Raw genomic sequence first — 19109 nt, 5'->3', positions numbered from 1 at the left:
AGAGCGAAAGCTGTGAAAAGGGAAGGTACATGCAGAAGGGTGATTCCATGGAAGCCTTGAGCCAGGAGGAAGTAGAATGAGGACACAACAACTAGAGGAAGAAAGGATCCTGGAACTGGAGAGTAGAGAGCCACATCTACACTTGCCAACAAGCGTTTTCAGAACAACATATTTTCAGTTTTACAGGGACTGGTGAATTGGAAAAAATGTTCTTACAATAATGCAAGAGAAATAAAAAAAAAACAGAGTAACGAGTGCATAGCATTAACTATCTCAACTTCCAAAATGGGATCCACTTCCTGTTGTATTGAGAAATGTAAAATAAGGGCAGATGCTGAAGTGAAGAAACAGTCTACTCAGAAAATATTCAAATCACTCTTAGAGTTTATTCATAAAAAATGCCTAAGCCTATTAAATTGGCTTAAACTCTTTAACACTTTCCAGTGTTCATAAAGAGGATGAATATTGTGACTGTGAGCACTAATATTAAAACCTTAAAATTGCCAGGCGCGGTGGCTCACGCTTGTAATCCCAGCACTTTGGGAGGCCGAGGCGGGTGGATCACGAGGTCAGGAGATCCAGACCACAGTGAAACCCCGTCTCTACTAAAAATACAAAAAAATTAGCCTGGCGTGGTGGCGGATGCCTATAATCCCAGCCACTAGGGAGGCTGAGGCAGGAGAATGTCGTGAACCCAGGAGGCGGAGCTTGCAGTGAGCCGAGATCACATCACTGCACTCCAGCCTGGGCAACATAGTGAGACTCCGTCTCAAAAAAAAAAAAAAAAAAAGCCTTAAAATTTAGGGGCCAATACTATTATCTTGATTTGGGCTGCTATAAGATAAATATTATAAGCTTAGTGACTCAAACAACAAAAATTAATTTCTCACAGTTCTGACCACCGGGAAGTCTGAGATCAAGGTGCCAGCTCCTGGTGTGGGCCCTCTTTCTGATGTGCAGAGGATAGAGAACCGTGGTCTTTCATCTCCTTAAAAGGGCTCTAGTCCCATCATGGGGCTTCACCTTAACTACCTAATGTAACCTTAATTACTTCCCAAAGGATTTACCTCCAAATACTACCTCATTAGGAATTAGAATTTCACCATATGCATTTTAGGGACATACAAACATTCAGTCCATAGAAATTATGATGCTCATTCCCATTTTCAATATATTTCTAAATTTGATTTTGCTAAATTTTTAAATCAATGCCTCAGGTATTTATTTATTGCTGATCTACAAATGTTCAAATTATGGCATAATTTTTATTGTTTTTTTAATTAGATTGAAATAAAATGTCATTTTAATTGACTTTAGGTATTATAGTTACTAAAATTTGAATTCTAAATTTTATTAGCTAAATAGAGAAATTCATTACAAGGAAAGCAATTCTTATAAATATAGTCCAACAGGGTACATTTACATAATCAAAATATCTTGAAGAAGAGCTATTGATTATTTAAATCTAGGATCGATCAAATATGGCATATTATTTGCTTTCAGATGTTTGTTTGCATCTAATGTCACTAATTTTTAATAGGATTGACTTTCAACAAAGACTTCTAGTCAAAAATTGTCCTGAGGCCAGGCGCAATGGCTCACGCCTGTAATCCCAGCACTTTGGGAGACGGAGGCGGGGGCATCACGAGGTCAGGAGATCGAGACAATCCTGGCCAACACAATGAAACCCCATCTCTACTAAAATACAAAAAATTAGCCAGGCCTGGTGGTGCATGCCTGTAGTCCCAGGTACTTGGGAGTCTGAGGCAGGTGAATCCCTTGAACCCGGGAGGGGGAGGTTGCAGTGAGCCTAGATCATGCCACTGCACTCCTGCCTGTTGACAGAGCAAGATTCGGTCTCAAAAAAAAAAAAAAAAAAAATTGTCCTGAATGTATGTGATAGAAGTCTGAATGCATTTGATATAAATGGAGTCTGCCAATCTTAACTAGAGATAAATTGTTCCAATATAAATGAGGAAGAAGTCTATTTTAGATCATAACAACACCCATAACTGACGAAAGATGTTTAGTTAACTAGTAACAAAAAACACTATAACCACTCTAAAGCAGACACAATTTCCCAATGGCTAATGCTGAGCACAGAAGTTTTCTACCATTTTATGTGTAAATATGAAGTTTCTACCACAGATTAGTCACATTTAATATCAAACTGCTTAAGCTACTTGCTTAAGCTACTTGTATTGTTTTAAACCTAACAACCAGTAAAGGACTTGGGCAAATAACATTATTTCCAAAGCCTCACAAATGTGCAAATGTATGAAGAGCATTGCTATAGATCATTCCACATTCTGTAGCTTAAGATATTTTATGGGCCAGGCGCGGTGGCTCACGCTTGTAATCCCAGCACTTTGGGAGGCTGAGGCGGGCAGATCACGAGGTCAGGTGATCGAGACCACGGTGAAACCCCGTCTCTACTAAAAATACAAAAAAAAAAAAAATTAGCCGGGCGTGGTGGTGGGCGCCTGTAGTCCCAGCTACTCGGAGAGGCTGAGGCAGGAGAATGGCGTAAACCCGGGAGGCAGAGCTTGCAGTGAGCCGAGATCGCGCCACTGCACTCCAGCATGGGCGACAGAGCGAGACTCCGTCTCCAAAAAAAAAAAAAGATATTTTATGTAACTCTTCTCTTTCCAGATTTGAAATTTTCATTGATTAAATTTGTTAGGCACCACTTTTATTTGTTTTTTTAGCTGTTACCTATGGCAAAAAGATAAATTGTGGCACAATAAAATTATTGACTTAATGTGAGCAAACAACAATGATTAAATCAGGCAGCTCCAAAACAGAAGGAGTTTGGGAATACAAAGGAATACATACATACATACCTTTTCAAATTGTTCTTTATTGTGCTTTGCAGATACTGCATTTTTAATACAAATTAAAGGTTTGTGGCAATCCTGCATCGAGCAAGCTTATCACCACAGTTTTTCCAATATTATATTCTCACTTTGTGACTCTGTGTTACATTTTGGTAATTATTGTAACATTTCAAACTCTTTTCATTATTCTATCGTTATGGTGATCTGTGATCAGTGATCTTTGACATTACTATTGTAACTGTTTTAGGACACCATGAAGCATGCACATATAAGACAGCAAACTTAACAAATGTTATATGTGTTCTGACTCCTCCACCAGCCAGATGTTTACTCATCTCTCTCCCTCTCCTCGGGTCTCCCTATTCCCTGAGACATAAAATATTGAATATAAGCCAATTGATAACCCTACAATGGCCTCTAAGTGTTCAAGTAAAAGGAAAAGTTGCACTTCTCCCACTCTACATCAAAAGCTAGAAATGATTAAGCTTAGTAAAGAAGGCATGTTAAAAGCCGAGATAGGTCAAAAGCTAAGCCTCTTGCACCAGTTAGCCAATTTGCGAGTGCAATGGAAAACTTCTTGAAGGAGACTAAAAGTTCTACTCCAGTGAACATACAAATGACAAGAAAGTGAAACAGCCTTATTGCTGATACACAGAAAGTTTGAGTGATCTGGATAGAAGATCAAACCTGTCACAAACATTCCCTTAAGCCAAAACCTAACCCAGAGAAAGCCCTAACTCTCTTTGATTTTATGAAGGCTGAGAGAGGTAAGAAAACTGCAGAAGAAAAGTTGTGGAAGCTAGCAGAGATTGGTTCATGAGGTTTCAGGAAGCAAACTGTTTCTATAACATAAAAGGGCAAGGTGAAACAATCATTGCTGATGTAGAAGCTGCAACAAGTTATCCAGAAGATCTAACTAAGATGATTAATGAGGGTATCTATAATAAACCACAGATTTTCAATGTAGATAAAACACCCTTCTATTGGAAGAAAATGCCATCTAGGACTTTCATAATTAGAGAAGAGAACTCCATGCTTGTCTTGAAAGCTTCAAGCTTCAAAGGTCAGGCTGACTCTCCTATTAACGGGGCTACTGTAGCTGGTGACTTGAAGTTGAATCCAATGCTCAAAAAATCCTAGAGTCCTTAATATTATGCAAAATCTATTTGGTTTATGGTCTATTTGATTGGTGCAAAAGTAATGACAGTTTTTGCCATAAAAGCAATGGCAAAACCTGTCATTACCTTTGCACCAACCTAATATAAATAGAACCACAAAGCTTGGATGACAGCAAGGTTTACTGAATATTTTCAGCCCACTGTTGAGACTTACTGTTCAGAAAAAGATTTTCCTCTCAAAATATTGAGGCTTGCTGACCATGAACCTCATCACCCAAGAGCTTCAATGGACATGTTTAAGGAGATTAATGCGGGTTTTTTAATGCCTGTTAACACAGTACCTATTCTGCAGCCCATGGATCAATGAGTAACTTTGAATTTCAAGATATATTATTTAAGAAATACATTTCACTCCTTGTCTCTCTCTCTGTCCATCGCTAAAAAAAACATGAAGGAAGGAAGGAAAGAAGGAAGGAAGAAAGAAGGAAGGAAGGAAGGGGGGGAGGGAGGGAAGGAGGCAGGGAGGGGGGGAATACATTTCATAAAATTATAGCTTCCATATAGAGAGATTCCTCTGATGAATCTGTGCAGAGTAAATTGAAAACCTTCTGGAAAAAAAATTCATCACTGTAGATCCAATTAAGAACATTTGTGATTCCTCATAGGCCAAAATATCAACATTAATTGGAGTTTAGAAGAAGTTGATTTCAACCCTTACAGATGGCTTTGTGAAGTTCAAGTCACTGAAGATGGGGAGGAAATACTAAAAAAAAACAGAACTAGCCTGAAGATGTGACTGAATTTACTGCAATCTCAGGATAAAACTTTAATGGATGAGTTGTTTCTTATAGATAAGCAAAAAAAAAAAAAAAAAAAAAAAAAAAAAAGGAGTTCCTTTAGAAGGAATCTATTCCTGGTGAAGATTCTGTGAACATTGTTGACATGACAAGAAAGGATTTAAAATAGTAAATAAACTTAGTTGATAATGCAGTCAGAGAGTTTGAGAAGACTGATTTTGGAAGATATTCTATCGTGGGTAAAATACTATCAAACATAGCATGCTGCAGAAAGCTCTTTCATGAAATGAACTTCATTATTGTCATATTTTAAGAAACTGCCACAGCCACCCCAGCCTTCAACAACCACAATCCTGAATAGTCAGCAGTCATCAACATCGACGCAAGACTCTCCATTGGCAAATTTGCTGAAGGTTCAGATGATTCTTAGAATTTTTTCAGCAATAAAGTGTTTTTTAGCTAAGTTATGTACAATTTTTTACACATAATGCTATTTACACAATAGATTATAGCACAGTGTAAATATAACTTTTATATGCATTGGGAGACGACAAAATTTGTGTAACTCATTATATAGCAATATTCATTTTATTGCAGTGGTCTGGAACTAAACCTGCAATAAATCCCAGGTATGCCTGTATTTGACTGGTTACAGTTATACAGTTGCTATATTTGGTCTATCTAGTTAGAAAGTTTCCAGTTAAAAAGTTTCCGGTTAAATAGTCATACGGTTTTTTTTGGCTCCTTCTAATTGGATGAGCTTAAGTTCTCTTTTTATTTGATATAGGCATTTAGAAGAAATAGCTAAAGTTAAGTTTTGCTTATGTTGGCAAATCAAGCAGGATTTAGGTCACTTATGAGGCCTAACTTGCTTTCTCTGCTCAGGGATTCTTCAGGCTAGCTCTTCATTCTAATTTACTTTAAAAATTCCCCTCTTTTGGTCATTCTTTCAGCAAACCGAGAGTGTGTCCAAACACTGTAGCATTACTCTCAGTTAACATTATTTATGTACTCACTGGAACAAAGACTCAAGGAAATGTTATCATCATCAATAGTTGCATTGCCATGTAAGGTCACCTCGTCTCTGTTTTTCAAGGTTGCATAGTCATTGTGGCTTGAGTGGTCCAGTTATTGAGTTCTTTAGTTTGTTGAGTTCTTCAAGTTATGTAATCTTGACGGCAATCATTTGACATGAGTGGCTGCTGAAAAGCGTTTAATACTCTTGAGCGGATACTATGCAGTAGGAAAGTGAATACCATGAGTATAAGGAGAATAATAGTCAAGGATTTCAAAAGACCTCACAGCAGAAATTTCTGGGAGCCATGATTTAACGGACTAAATACATTAATAAAGGAGGCAACACATCTCTGATGAAAGACTTACATTTGTTTCTGAAGATAATTTAAATTTGGGGCAATAATTTCTGATTATTAACATAGAAACATTTTTATATGCATAAGTACAAGCTCCTCCTTGTCAAGTTGTTAAGTTATCCATAAGTTTAATATTTTGGAGTACTGCTGAGGCTAAATTGTTCATTACAGATTTTATTGCTCCAGGAAAATTCAAGCCGTCATTCTATAAAAAACAAAAGAAAAACAAGTTAATAGTTGGGCCACTTTATGATCTTAGTTTTTGAGTTCAGAGGGTTGCTAGTCAAGATTTCTAATTTGAGTTTGCAGCATCTTTAGATGACAGAATGAGGATGGCAGTTGCAATCTGATGAGCCAGTTTGAATATCGCTGATTATATCATCAGCAATTTTGATGAACTCTTTGAGTGACCCACATTGCAGAAGGCATGAAAGTTGTTCATACGTGACCTGTTTTAACTTTTCTGAAGTTTCTATCAAGTCATTTAATTTCAGCTTGCTGGGCTTGGGAAAGGGGCAATTTTAGTTTTTATTGAAACTAGAAAAATTTAGGATGCAATCCAATTTGTGAATGGATAACAAACCTCTAAGATAATAAAGAGGACTAGAATTTTATAATGGGTGTGCTGTAGTTTTCTATTAAAATACACTCCTTTTTATAATCACCTATTTTTTTTAACAAAAAAATCACCAAATTTACCCAAAATAAGCCTTATCTTTTTTAAAAAGCTTAAGCTCATTGAACTTGACCTGATTATTTATATAAGTGCAACAATACTGATTCTATGCATATTTTAAAATATGACATTTAAGTTGAAGGTTTGGTAATAGCCAATGGGCCTTACAGACTTTGTTTAAGTCAATCTTAGTTGGCTGTTTGGTTTTTAAAAATGATTTGGTAATAAGGAATCTCAAGTTAAAACTTCTAAAACCTCTCCGGGCTAAAAGTCAAGCCAAGGACTTGTCCAATTTTATCCTGTTATGAGGACAACAGATTTTTATGGAACTTACGCAAACACTCATATTGCCATGAAAATAAGAATAGTAAGAGTTTCCAAATTACACAGTGATCAGGTAGATAGAAAAACATAAATATTTTTGTTTGCAGAAGTACATTTTGTCAAACCACTCTAAGTTATAGACAGCTTAACAGAACCAAGAAAAAGAATTCCTTAAATCTGAAAAATAAGACATTAAAGAACCAGCAATATTTTAAAGAAATGTCATAAAAGACATAATTATTCTCATCAGTTAACTTAGCCCCATGTAATTAATTAGCATTTCGTTTGAGATTGAGTTAGCAGGTTTTATGAATCCATCAGTTTTCTCATTGAGTTCTGGAAATCCTTACCCAGTTCAATAGGACAATCTTAAAGTTATCAGAAACCTGTACTTGTCAGTCTTTTTAATGAAATCCTTGTAATTTTATACCACAGCTGCTTGTAAAAGGTTTCATGAAAGCATCAAAGTTAAATAACTGTCTGCGGATGACAAAAGACTTAAAATGACCATGATTGAAGAACTGATGAGAGCTGATTATAATGCAATTGACAAGGAAATTTGGTTGTTTTTGTGACATGCAACATTTTGAGATGATAACTAGAGATAGGACTATCCTACTAGAACATATCAGATTTCTAGAAATTTCATATACTTATTGGAACATTTACTTTACTGAATATATATATTATATTAGGTATATAGGTATATATTAGGTATATTAGGTATATATAGTTATATATTAGGTATATATATATGTATACATATATATATATATAGCAACCTATGAAGACTAAACATTACCTGTATTTGACAATGCTTCCCATGTAATTTAACGTATCAAATAAGCCTAATTAGTTTAAAGTTTCTCTTATAAAGAGAGAGGACAAATCTTTTGAGATATTCTAGGCAGATTATTTAACAGATAAACCAAAACTATTTTTTTATAATCTCTTAGTAAAACTGACCAGTTATCCAAGAAAGCATTATCCTTTTCAACTCAGAGGAAACAAAATTTTAGCTTTTTATCTGAACATTATTGAACTAATTTAACTAATCTTAGTAGTTTGATCACACATACATTTTTTTCACCGACTGTCTACAGCTTTCCATAACTGTTCACTTTTTGTCTTACTCTTTTTTTTTTTTTTTTTTTGAGACGGAGTCTTGCTCTGTCGCCCAGGCTGGAGTGCAGCGACGCGATCTCGGCTCACTGCAAGCTCCGCCTCCCGGGTTCACGCCATTCTCCTGCCTCAGCCTCTCCGAGTAGCTGGGACTACAGGCGCCCGCCACCACGCCCGGCTAATTTTTTGTATTTTTAGTAGAGACAGGGTTTCACCATAGTCTCGATCTCCTGACCTCGTGATCCACCCACCTTGGCCTCCCAAATTGCTGGGATTACAGGCATGAGCCACCGCACCCGGCCTTTGTCTTACTCTTTCTCTCCTTTTTTATTCTATAATAGTCATCTTAATTTAAGACAAATTACTCTTTTTTCCCTTAGTGAAAACACATGCCTTATATACTTTTCCTTATTAAAAACATCCTACTTTCTTTGTACATTTTTTTGCATACAGTTGTTTTCATTCATCCTTAGTACTTCTAGTAGTTTTAATTACATATAACATTTAGAGTTCTTAACCCCTAGTAACCTTCATATCTAGTGAAAACTGGTAAATGCATAATTTCATAACTTTTAAAATATATGCTTCCTCACAGTATGCATATTTCTTATGTAACACAGGACACACTTACCAGCGATCCAAATATCTCTAATTCCTCTTTAAGAAGCAGCCAAAAATAGATAAGCTCAAACTTATGTTCAGCAATTAATGTGTAAGCAGTTTATCTTATTTGGAAATGATCTATATATTTAAGGAATATCTATCATATAATTTAACTTACATGAGAGCAAATATATGAGGAATGGAACACAAAACTGAGACTATTTTTATAGTAGAATGGATCAAGGTAAGATTTCAGACTTACAATGAGGGACACTTGCATGCCAAAGCACAGCACGTAGGTCTCTAAGTGAGGAAAGATGCTCTAGGCCAATTCTCACTTATTTCCTAATTTTGTTTAAGGTAAACTTGGAGTACTGTAAATAGAATCTGTGAGCTACTGTACTGACTCCTTAATAGTTTCTTTTTTCTAAAACTTAAATATTGTAGTAACATTATTAAGGATCTGGTTACATAACTCCTGGTTAATTAAAGTTTGTGGGAGTTTTCCTCCTGTCTGCTTATTTGGTAAAAGTAACCTGAGCCCCTGAAGATCTCTAGTGACTATTCACTTCTCAGTTTTGATTTGTTAATGAAAGTTTTACTTATATAACTCTTTCTCATTTATTAAATATATTTTCTTCCTGCTCTGTTTTTAGTTCCAAATATAGTGATGATCAGGTATTTCTTTTATTGAATATGTTTCCTAGTTGGTAATGGATTTATATCAGATTGTAAGAGACAGAACTCTTAACTTTCCTTTTCATCTTGGAATATTTCACTACATTAATACCTTTCAATAAAGTGATTTTTTTTTACCAATGTGGTCAAAGAATAACCAAATATTTCTATAAGTAGTAGTTTTCTAAATATTCTTTTTAAAAGGATGACATCTGGCTAGCTGCTACTTCATTGAAAAGACAAGATATAAATGTATTGGTATACTCTCCTAAAGGCTCCTTCAGGTACCTATTAATGTCAGATTAATTACTAGAATATTCTGGTTCTGGCAAAATCTTAGCAATAGTAGTGACTCCAATGTGGCAATACATTAGAAAAAAATACATGCTTTATAACTTTATAAAGATACTGATACCTGGGCCTTCCCCCAGACAAATTAAATGAGATTCTATGGAAGTGCAGGCTGGACATCTCTGTTTTTTAGTAACCTAACCACCAAATAAATACATGTTAAATGTTCTATCACATATAAATTTGTTAAAAAATTTCTTCACAGTGGTTGAAAACTGCCAGAAACTCTAAGTGTATGTTTCTAGAATCCAGACAGCCCTTGAGCCTTGAATTTGAAAATAACTTTCATAATTAAAATATCTAAGGGTTGGAAATAGAATATGAATACTTCTGTGCAAAATATGAATTTAATTCATTAAATTCATAATGAATTAAATTCTTCTGTCTAAATTTGAAAAGTTTGAAAATCTTCTAAGAAATTAATTTGCCACTTAAAATAGACATTTTGGAGGTTTTTCAAGTTGAATTTCAAAAGGCGATTTATTATCAAATTTCACTTTAATTGTTAGCCTTAATTTCTCTTATCAATTTGAAACGGCTTTCAAACTCTCTGCTGTGTTCATTTAGACCATATTTTTCCTTTTTTTCACCTTTAATTCTCTTCTTACCAATTGTTTGTTTCATACTTAAATGGGAAAGTAATATTTGAAATTGATATTGTAGTATATCATTGCATAGAAGGTATTTTCAATATAAAGTTCAATTAGTTTAATCAAACATTTACTGAACATTATAGGCTCTTTACTAGCATCAAGGAAGTCCAAAGGGCTTCCTTCCTTCCGTTTTACTTTGTACGTGATAATTTACTTTGAAATGTTTTACTATAAACATTGTGGCACAAGTGTGTGTTTTGAGTGGGGGTGGAGTAAGATAAGTTTATTCTTTAAGGACAGTAATTTAGTATTTGAAATACCATAATCACGATTGCAAATTCTAGAAGCATTTAAAGAAAAGTATTAAAGTTGATACCAAAGGTTTATTAATTAACATTAAAAATGTTAGAGCAGAAAATTTTTGAAAAGAAATGAGTGTTTAAGACATTTAATTGGACAGCCAGTTTATGCAGGTGCCACCTTTAGAATAAATAAGGTTTATAAGTCAGTCAAGTTCTAGAACTTCTGGAGGACACTTGCCGCACTCAGATAAAAGGATGCACACTAGAGAATATTTTGACACCTGCCTCATAGTGAATTCTCGAAGCAAGGTGCTTGTCTGAGTATCTGAGGACGGAGTGGAATTTTCCAGACCTTCTTGAACCGTACGTATTTGTATTTTATTTTATTTCACTTCATGTTGCATACTTGCTAATACAAGTTTGTATCTCAATAATGTTTTGTTGACCCTTGCTTGCATTTACTAATATCACTTGGGAGGCAGTTTGTGGATAAGGGCTGTCTATATATGGCCAGAATGTATGCCTCCTTATCAAAACAGCTCGTTACTTCCTGATTGTCCAATTTGGCCTAGGTCAGTTCACAACACTTTCTTTTTTTCCTTTCTGATTTCCTCATTATATCTTTTCTTTTTCTCATCTCTTTTCCTCTCCATTCTCAATATTCATTTATTGAAGTTTTACTGTCTTCCCAGCACGGTGTAAGGAATTAAGTAAAACTTTCCTAATTTATGTTTTCTCCCAATACAGAAAACGAAAGTCTTTCTTGCGTGGACTCAAAGTTCACCATGGTTAAGAAAGCTGTGCCTCTTTGCCATTGTTTCTTCAGCAACAAACCTGAACCCCCCCTAGCTACTCTTATGACTCCCCAGCCTAATACCAGGTGGTTTTCTATAATTTTGGTTGTGATCTCTACATTATGACTGAAAACTAAAAATAAAAGTAACGGCAAAACCCACGATTACTTTTGCACCAACCTATAGATAATTAATAGATAATGTATGCATCTAATGGTTTGAGATTTTTAGGCTGCCATCTGCCATGTTAATGTTAATTTAGAGTGGAATGGTCACACTAGGATTTATACAGCAACAGGACTACCTGTTAGAAAGGCAGGTCAATGAGTGAGGTTAAGTCGGAATGAGTTGACAAGAATAATATTGAGACAAGGTAGGCAAGCTGTAGGAATTAGCAACCATGGATTTACAATAGAAGGACCATCAGCGTCCAGAGGACACAAGCTGAGAACTATATGAGGTGACAATGAGGTGACAAGTCAAGCCAAGGATTGTGGTTAATAGGAGAGTGAACTCTACTCGGGGCCTGCAGGCTTACCACAGAGCACTTGAGCCCACTGCTGAGTGCTGGTCAGCTGTCTCTTCACAGGTAACTTTCTATGCCTGTTTCTGTTCACAAGGATGACGGCTAACTGGGACTATTACTCTATAATGGACAAAAATTATGTGCTTATTGTTTTTCATTGAACCCCAGAGATGTTCACACGGGTTTATTCAAGGATAGCAGATAATGTAAGATAATCTCAAGTTCGTAGACCAGATATATCTTGTTTTGGTGTGTGATTTTTCAAAATGTCATGTTTTCTTACTGCTATGGACTTTATAAAATGTTAACTCAGGTGACTGTATGATGAACTCACTTCCATGACTTGATTAGGTATTTCATGCCTCAATGTGTGTAACGATGTCTATGTCTTACCCCGGGAGTGAAGAGTGCTTCTTTATTTGGCTCATTGTACTCTCTACAAAAGAGATCAGGGAAAACAAAGCAACACAGAATGAAAAAATTGTGGACTTTTGTACCTGTATTTAAAATTTGGACTCCTTCTTATGCTATGCAAACCTCTGATACTAATACTGTGTTAACACTAAAGGTACTATATCTCCTATTTTCTTTTCTTTCCATATTATTTTCTAAGGCTTTCATTTTCTTTTCTTATTTTTTTTTTTTTTTTTTTTTTTTGAGACGGAGTCTCGCTCTGTCGCCCAGGCTGGAGTGCAGTGGCGCAATCTCGGCTCACTGCAAGCTCCGCCTCCCGGGTTCACGCCATTCTCCTGCCTCAGCCTCTCCGAGTAGCTGGGACCACAGGCGCCGGCCACCACACCCGGCTAATTTTTTGTATTTTTTTTTTTTTTTAGTAGAGACAGGGTTTCACTGTGGTCTCGATCTCCTGACCTTGTGATCCGCCCACCTTGGCCTCCCAAAGTGCTGGGATTACAAGCGTGAGCCACCGCGCCCGGCCGGCTTTCATTTTCTAAAAATCTCATCTTAGCCACGTTGTTCTCTTTTCTCTTTTAAAAAGTCCTTAAAAATAAATTCATGTGGATCCCACTGACTATGAAAATATTTCATTTTAGGAGTTATCATGTATAATAATGTGAGCCACGTGCATAGCTAATTATCATAGCTGTTACCTGTTTTGTTCCTTCAGCAAAAAATTGTCAAATCCAAAAGTTTACATTCAGAAGTTGAAGAATATGATTGGATTTTTAATCTTAAGAGTCTAAACACCTGCCTTTGATAACTCTTTCTAGCATATATGTTAACATTCTTACCAAGGGTGTTTGAGCTATACCAATTACCTCAGTGTCTGTCCTTGGAAAAAGAAATGTCACTCTTTACTAATTGATCTCAGCATCCAGGAGCCGTTCATCAAGTATAATCACAACTTTAAATTCTTCTGCATTTGAATTAAGGGATATAGAGGGACTAGATTAAATGAAGTTAGATGTCTCCTAAGAGTGGGCTTTGGGGTGGAGTCAGCATAAAGAAGAGTAAGTGCAGTATATAATGAATAACTGAAGTGGGAAGTTATGGGAAAGAAATACAGTAAGTCTTGGTGTATAATGAATAATTCTGGCTGTGAACACTCTGAATGATAGCTCCCCATCCTCCTCCCCGTATTTTAAAGGTGAAATTTAAAATGAAGGAAACTTGAGAATGATCCTTATCAGGAGAACACTAGAATACAACAACCCGTACAAGTATTTTGAAGTGACTATATTAAAATAGGGATAAAACTTCTTGATTCAAACTTAAGGTTTGTCCAGACCAGTTTTACATCAGACATGGTTTTTCTTTTCAACAATAAAAATCTTTTCTAATATAATCACATCGACGGAAATATTGGTCAGACTGAAAGCAAGCCGACTAGTTATTTCTTTATGATGACCTATTTCAGTTCTCTTTAAACTACTTATAAATGTTCCAAAATAGTTTAGACTTTCAACTACCATTTTTATAAAAAGTTTTCAAAGACAAATTTTAATTAGCAAAATATATGAAGTATTTTTTTACTAAGCTACAGATGTAATTTCCAATTCCTGTAACTTTGGGCCTCCTTCTATGGACTTGATAGCTATAAAATAAAACCAGTTATTATTTAATTCAGTGGTTAACTACACTCATTTAGAACGTTCGAAGGTCATGAAATTAATGTTCTACCCTTGTGAAATAAAAGCCTCAAAGCTGAGAAGTTAACTCAGCACATTTTAGTAAGACTTGCAGGCTATATATACACTTGGAATAGAAGTGTTCAGATCTCTGTATTAAGGATGTCAGCATTTCCATTAAAATAGCCTAGGTAAGGAGTTTAACTAGATTCAATCATTACATTTCTTCAGTTAGAGTTACTTAGGCTAAAATATCCTCAAATATACATATTCTGATTATCCGATTGCTTCAATCGATGAATATATTTAAATACAGAATTTGAGTCCGTCTCCTAGATATGTTTCCTTTCATTTGTAATTCATCATTTATTTAATGAAATAACCACATTGTGTCTTTAGCCTTTAAGAATTTCCTTTCTTAAAAGAATTATGTGTGTGTGCATTTTGAGACAGCCTAATACGAAGGATCATTTGAAAAAAGCTTAGTTGCTTCTATCTTCAAACTCCCTTGGTAAAACAACTCACTTAAGAAACAAAACGAAACAAAAAAACTGCAGGAGATTTAACACTAGGGGGCACTAAGAACCTCCTCTAAACTTTTCTGCCCCTTCCTTCTCAAGTTGTATGCTGGTGGTCATTCCCTGCTTTCTTATTTATTATCTTTAGGTGTTAGTACCCTTCTCTTGATTTGGTTAGTAGATTTGTCTGTGAAAAGGCCAAGGAGTGAATGGAGAAATGGTGTGTCAGCTTGTATTTTCAGTATTGGACAAAATGTACTGTAAGAGAAGATCCTGCGTTCTCCCACACACAGACATCTACTTCTCTGGTATTACATATTTTAGTAAAATACATGACCCTTAAATGAGACACAGACACAACCTATAGAATCCCCCAAAGGCAAGCTTAAATTGCCATTTTCTGTTATTCATAGGTGCAAATGTGGATTGTTGTAATAGCCTACCCTTAACAAAAATTATTTTACTGTACAACTGCCCATTAATAATGATGACTAAAATGGATTTAACATTTTCTTTGTATCCAACCCAGTACCAAGCACTTCATTAGGATTTTCTCTTTTAACTTTTTAACACAGTCCTATGATGTTGAATAGGTTACTTCCTTTACTTTGTAGATGAGGAAAATCAGACATTGAAAGATTAACTTTCTCAAAGATAAAATAATTAATAAGGGTGACAGCATGTCCACAATCCAAGTCTCTTTGACACCATCATTTTTAAAATTTTGATTTATTATACATTGAACATTTGGCTCATATTCATAGTTAGCTTTGATTTAAAATATTCCCTTCTGTATGACAGACCATATGTTCTGCTTTTGTTTCAGAAAATATAATTGCCATTTTTTTAAAAACTGTAAAGCTAGAAATTATCACATAATATGCAAGTAATGTGTTTAGAATTATATTATTTGACCAAAAATGTTTATGTTGCTTCAAAAATCCTAGTGTACTTGAAAAATTTTTCTTGGTTACAAATTCTCTGTATATATTTACATGGTCCATCACTGAATGCAATAGGCACCTATAATGGGTCAAATGCTATGAGACATACATGCCATACAGTGCCACTTCCAATGTCCTCAAGGGACAGAAATATACACACAAAATATATGGAAGATTGGTCAAACAGACAATGAGTAATGCTTATAAGGAAATACATTAGAATTTCGGCAAGAGGGCTGTTGACTGTGTTCTGAGATGGCCAAAGAAAGAATTAGAAAACATTGGGGTTTGGCCTGCACATTTCTGCACATGCACCCCAGAACTTAAGGTATAATAAAAATAAATAAATAAACAACGGGGTTTGGATTAGGCTTCAAAGAATGGGGAAAGGGAGAAGTGTAGAGGAAAGGAAGCAGATTTCCAGCAAGGTAACTATGTTAACTAAAAGTCATTTCTTAGAGATGAAAATGGAAAATGTTATGATTATTAGGGAGATATAGGTTCCATAGGATATCAACAGTAGAGAATAAAAGATGATAGATCAAAATGGAAAGATAGCTGACCAAAATTTTAGACTTTAATCTTTATTCCTTCACAAATTATTGTAAAGATACTAATGGTTATGTAAAAACCATGTTCATGGAGGTTGATCTTGTGTGTGACTAATATATTGCAGAAGAAGAAGGAGATAGGGATTGCGGTTAGGAGACTTTTGCAAAAATCCAGGCCCCTTGAAAAGTTAAAAAGGACCGATTTAAGTCCTGACAGTGAAAAAAAAAGAAATAAACCATATATTTTATTTAATATGACAGCTTTAATGAGATATAATTCACATACCATAAAATTCACTCCTTTAAAATGTACAATGCTATGTTTACAGTATCTTCTCAGAGCTATGCAACAGTTGCCATCTTTATCATCCATGAGAGAAACCCCGTATCAATTAGGTCACTTCCCATGCCTCCTTTTCCCCAGACCCTGGCAACCACTAATCTCCTGTGTGTGTTTATGGATTTACCTGTTCTGGACAATTTAGGTGATAGAATCAAATAAGTCCTTTTGTGACTGGCTTTTTTCACTTAGCATGTTTTCTAGGTTCCTCTTTGTGTATAAACTTTTTATAGGTTTTGATTAAGTAGCAATGACTGTTTCATATAAATCTTTAGTCAATCTTAGTTACAATCTTAATTACTAAGTATGGTATGTCTACGTTATTATTTCAAATCTCCTTTTCTTAAAAGTTGTACTACTGACTGAACAACATTAAGTACATAGGTGGCTGGTAGTAAACAAGTAGACTTAGCCAAATTAGGCATAAGTGGTACTTTTTAAGCGTTCTTTAAGCATAATTTTATGACTTGAGGAAGTGAAATATTTTGCCTCAGGTACAAAATTGAGCCTATCTCAGCGCTATAGCCACAAGCCAAAAAGTTACTTAATACGAAATGAGTGTTGGACTAGATATGATCTAAACTTCTCTCACCAACTAAAAAATTCTTTGTGTTCAGATAATTAGCAGAATATTTTCCCTGACCTACATCAACCTTCAGTCTTAGCATTATCGATGAGCAATTGTTATACAGTTATTTTAAGCTTATGATTCACTGTCCATCATGGAAATATGATTTCAAAACTATTCAATGTTTTCTTTGTGACAAGCAAGCCAATATTTATCTGATAACTTTAATATCTATTGCAGATAAAAAATTTTCTTGTTTTGCTCTTTAAAATGTAGATTTTTTTCCCTTTCTCTCAAAGTACAAGTATTTTCATTAAAGTTTCCTACCTTTGGCACTTGGACATCCCACACTCTTTAATACAAAAATATACATTGCATTTACAATTACATTTTGCTTTTTCAGAAAACTAAAACTTGTGTCACTTAAGGCAAATAATATTATGAAAAACAACTGTAGATGAGGCTGCACACTCAGTCTACCAAGAATGACAGAGTGTCATACCCAAAGATATTCTTCTTTATATATATTCATAAGAATAAGGACTGGAGTCGAATTGTTTTCAGGCTTTCAATGTGAATTTTGTCTGAATGTATATAGGTTAAACATTTTTGAGGCAGTTATTTTCTATTATAGATACCTTCACAATGAAAGAAAAATATGTTACTTCTATAATGGACTCATCCTGAGGCCAATTTGCATATCAGTATATATTTCTTTACACTATGAGATATCTTTAACACAAATCATGAATACTATTATTGCCTGAAACTCTTTAAAAGTAGAGGGGGAGAAATGTTAGAAAATGCTGAAGAAGAAATTAGTAATTGTCTATATAATGACCTCCTAGTCATTACAAAAACATTATTGAAAAAATATAGGGGGAAAAAGCAAGTTCAAATATAATGTACAGATAATTGTTAAAAGTGAGCATTTTTATTATAACATATTATTTTATAGAGAGCAAAATGTATAGGGGATGACATAAATATTAATGAATGCAGTTAGCTGTTATCTCTATGTCATGGCAAATCGTCCAATTTTTATACATCTCTGACTTAGAAAGATTTAGTTAGAAATCAAGATTTAGATTTAGTTATAAATTTCAATGTCTAAATTCCTTACTCAATTTTTGTATTTATAAAATAAACTTCAATTTATTTCATGTCTTGTTCACTTGCCTCTCTTTCCTTCTTTGGCTTTATTTGTGTGGCACATAGCCAGTTGTTATTCTTCAGAAGATGTTTGGAATAAATATGTTGCAAAAATGTGCTCCCCAAATAAAGTTGCAACAGTGAAGTGAACAAATGTATCAACTATACACACATTTTGAAGACATAAAGTAAACCCTCCCCCTAGGTCAAAAATAGTGGCAGTCAGTTTCCTAAGAGAAAAAACTAATGCTTCATATAAAATTTTCTGAGATGATATGAAGATAGGTGTTAAGTGACCATGTTTCTTTTTTGGCTTAATTATGTTCCTTTTCAAAATGTATTGCTAAATCTTATTTTGTAGGATGAAGAAGACTAAGCAATTTCTGGACATTCACCCCTCTGGAGGCTTAGATTTCATAGTGTGAAAGTGCTATATGTTGCATTATACTCTCTGAATAAAATCTTGATTACCTATGCAACAAGGACCACAGGGGGCACGGGATAGAATTATGAAATCAGTTATGCAATATGCATTTAGAACAGAAGTAACTCTGCCCAAATAACCCAGGAGGAAGAAAAGGACGTCTCCACAAGGGCAAGTACACATAGAATAACTGCAAAGCAACCAAGAACTTCAATGCACACTAAATTGGCCATCATTATTTTAATGAGCTCTCTGTAATTTTTAAAAGCATTTGCTTTTGTAGGCAGATGCATAAAATCTGTTCTAATGGGGTCGTTTATTAATTTGCATAAAGATTAGTTCTTGCGACAAAAGCCTAATGGATTTAATAGAATGCATCTTTAAGTAGCAGGGCCTAAAATTTGTGTGTGTGTGTCTGTGTGTTTAATTTC

This window comes from Symphalangus syndactylus, chromosome 16 (assembly GCF_028878055.3).
Source record: "Symphalangus syndactylus isolate Jambi chromosome 16, NHGRI_mSymSyn1-v2.1_pri, whole genome shotgun sequence".
Lineage (NCBI taxonomy): Eukaryota > Metazoa > Chordata > Mammalia > Primates > Hylobatidae > Symphalangus > Symphalangus syndactylus.
The sequence above is the reverse complement of the archived record's forward strand: the minus strand, read 5'-3'. Positions refer to the sequence as shown.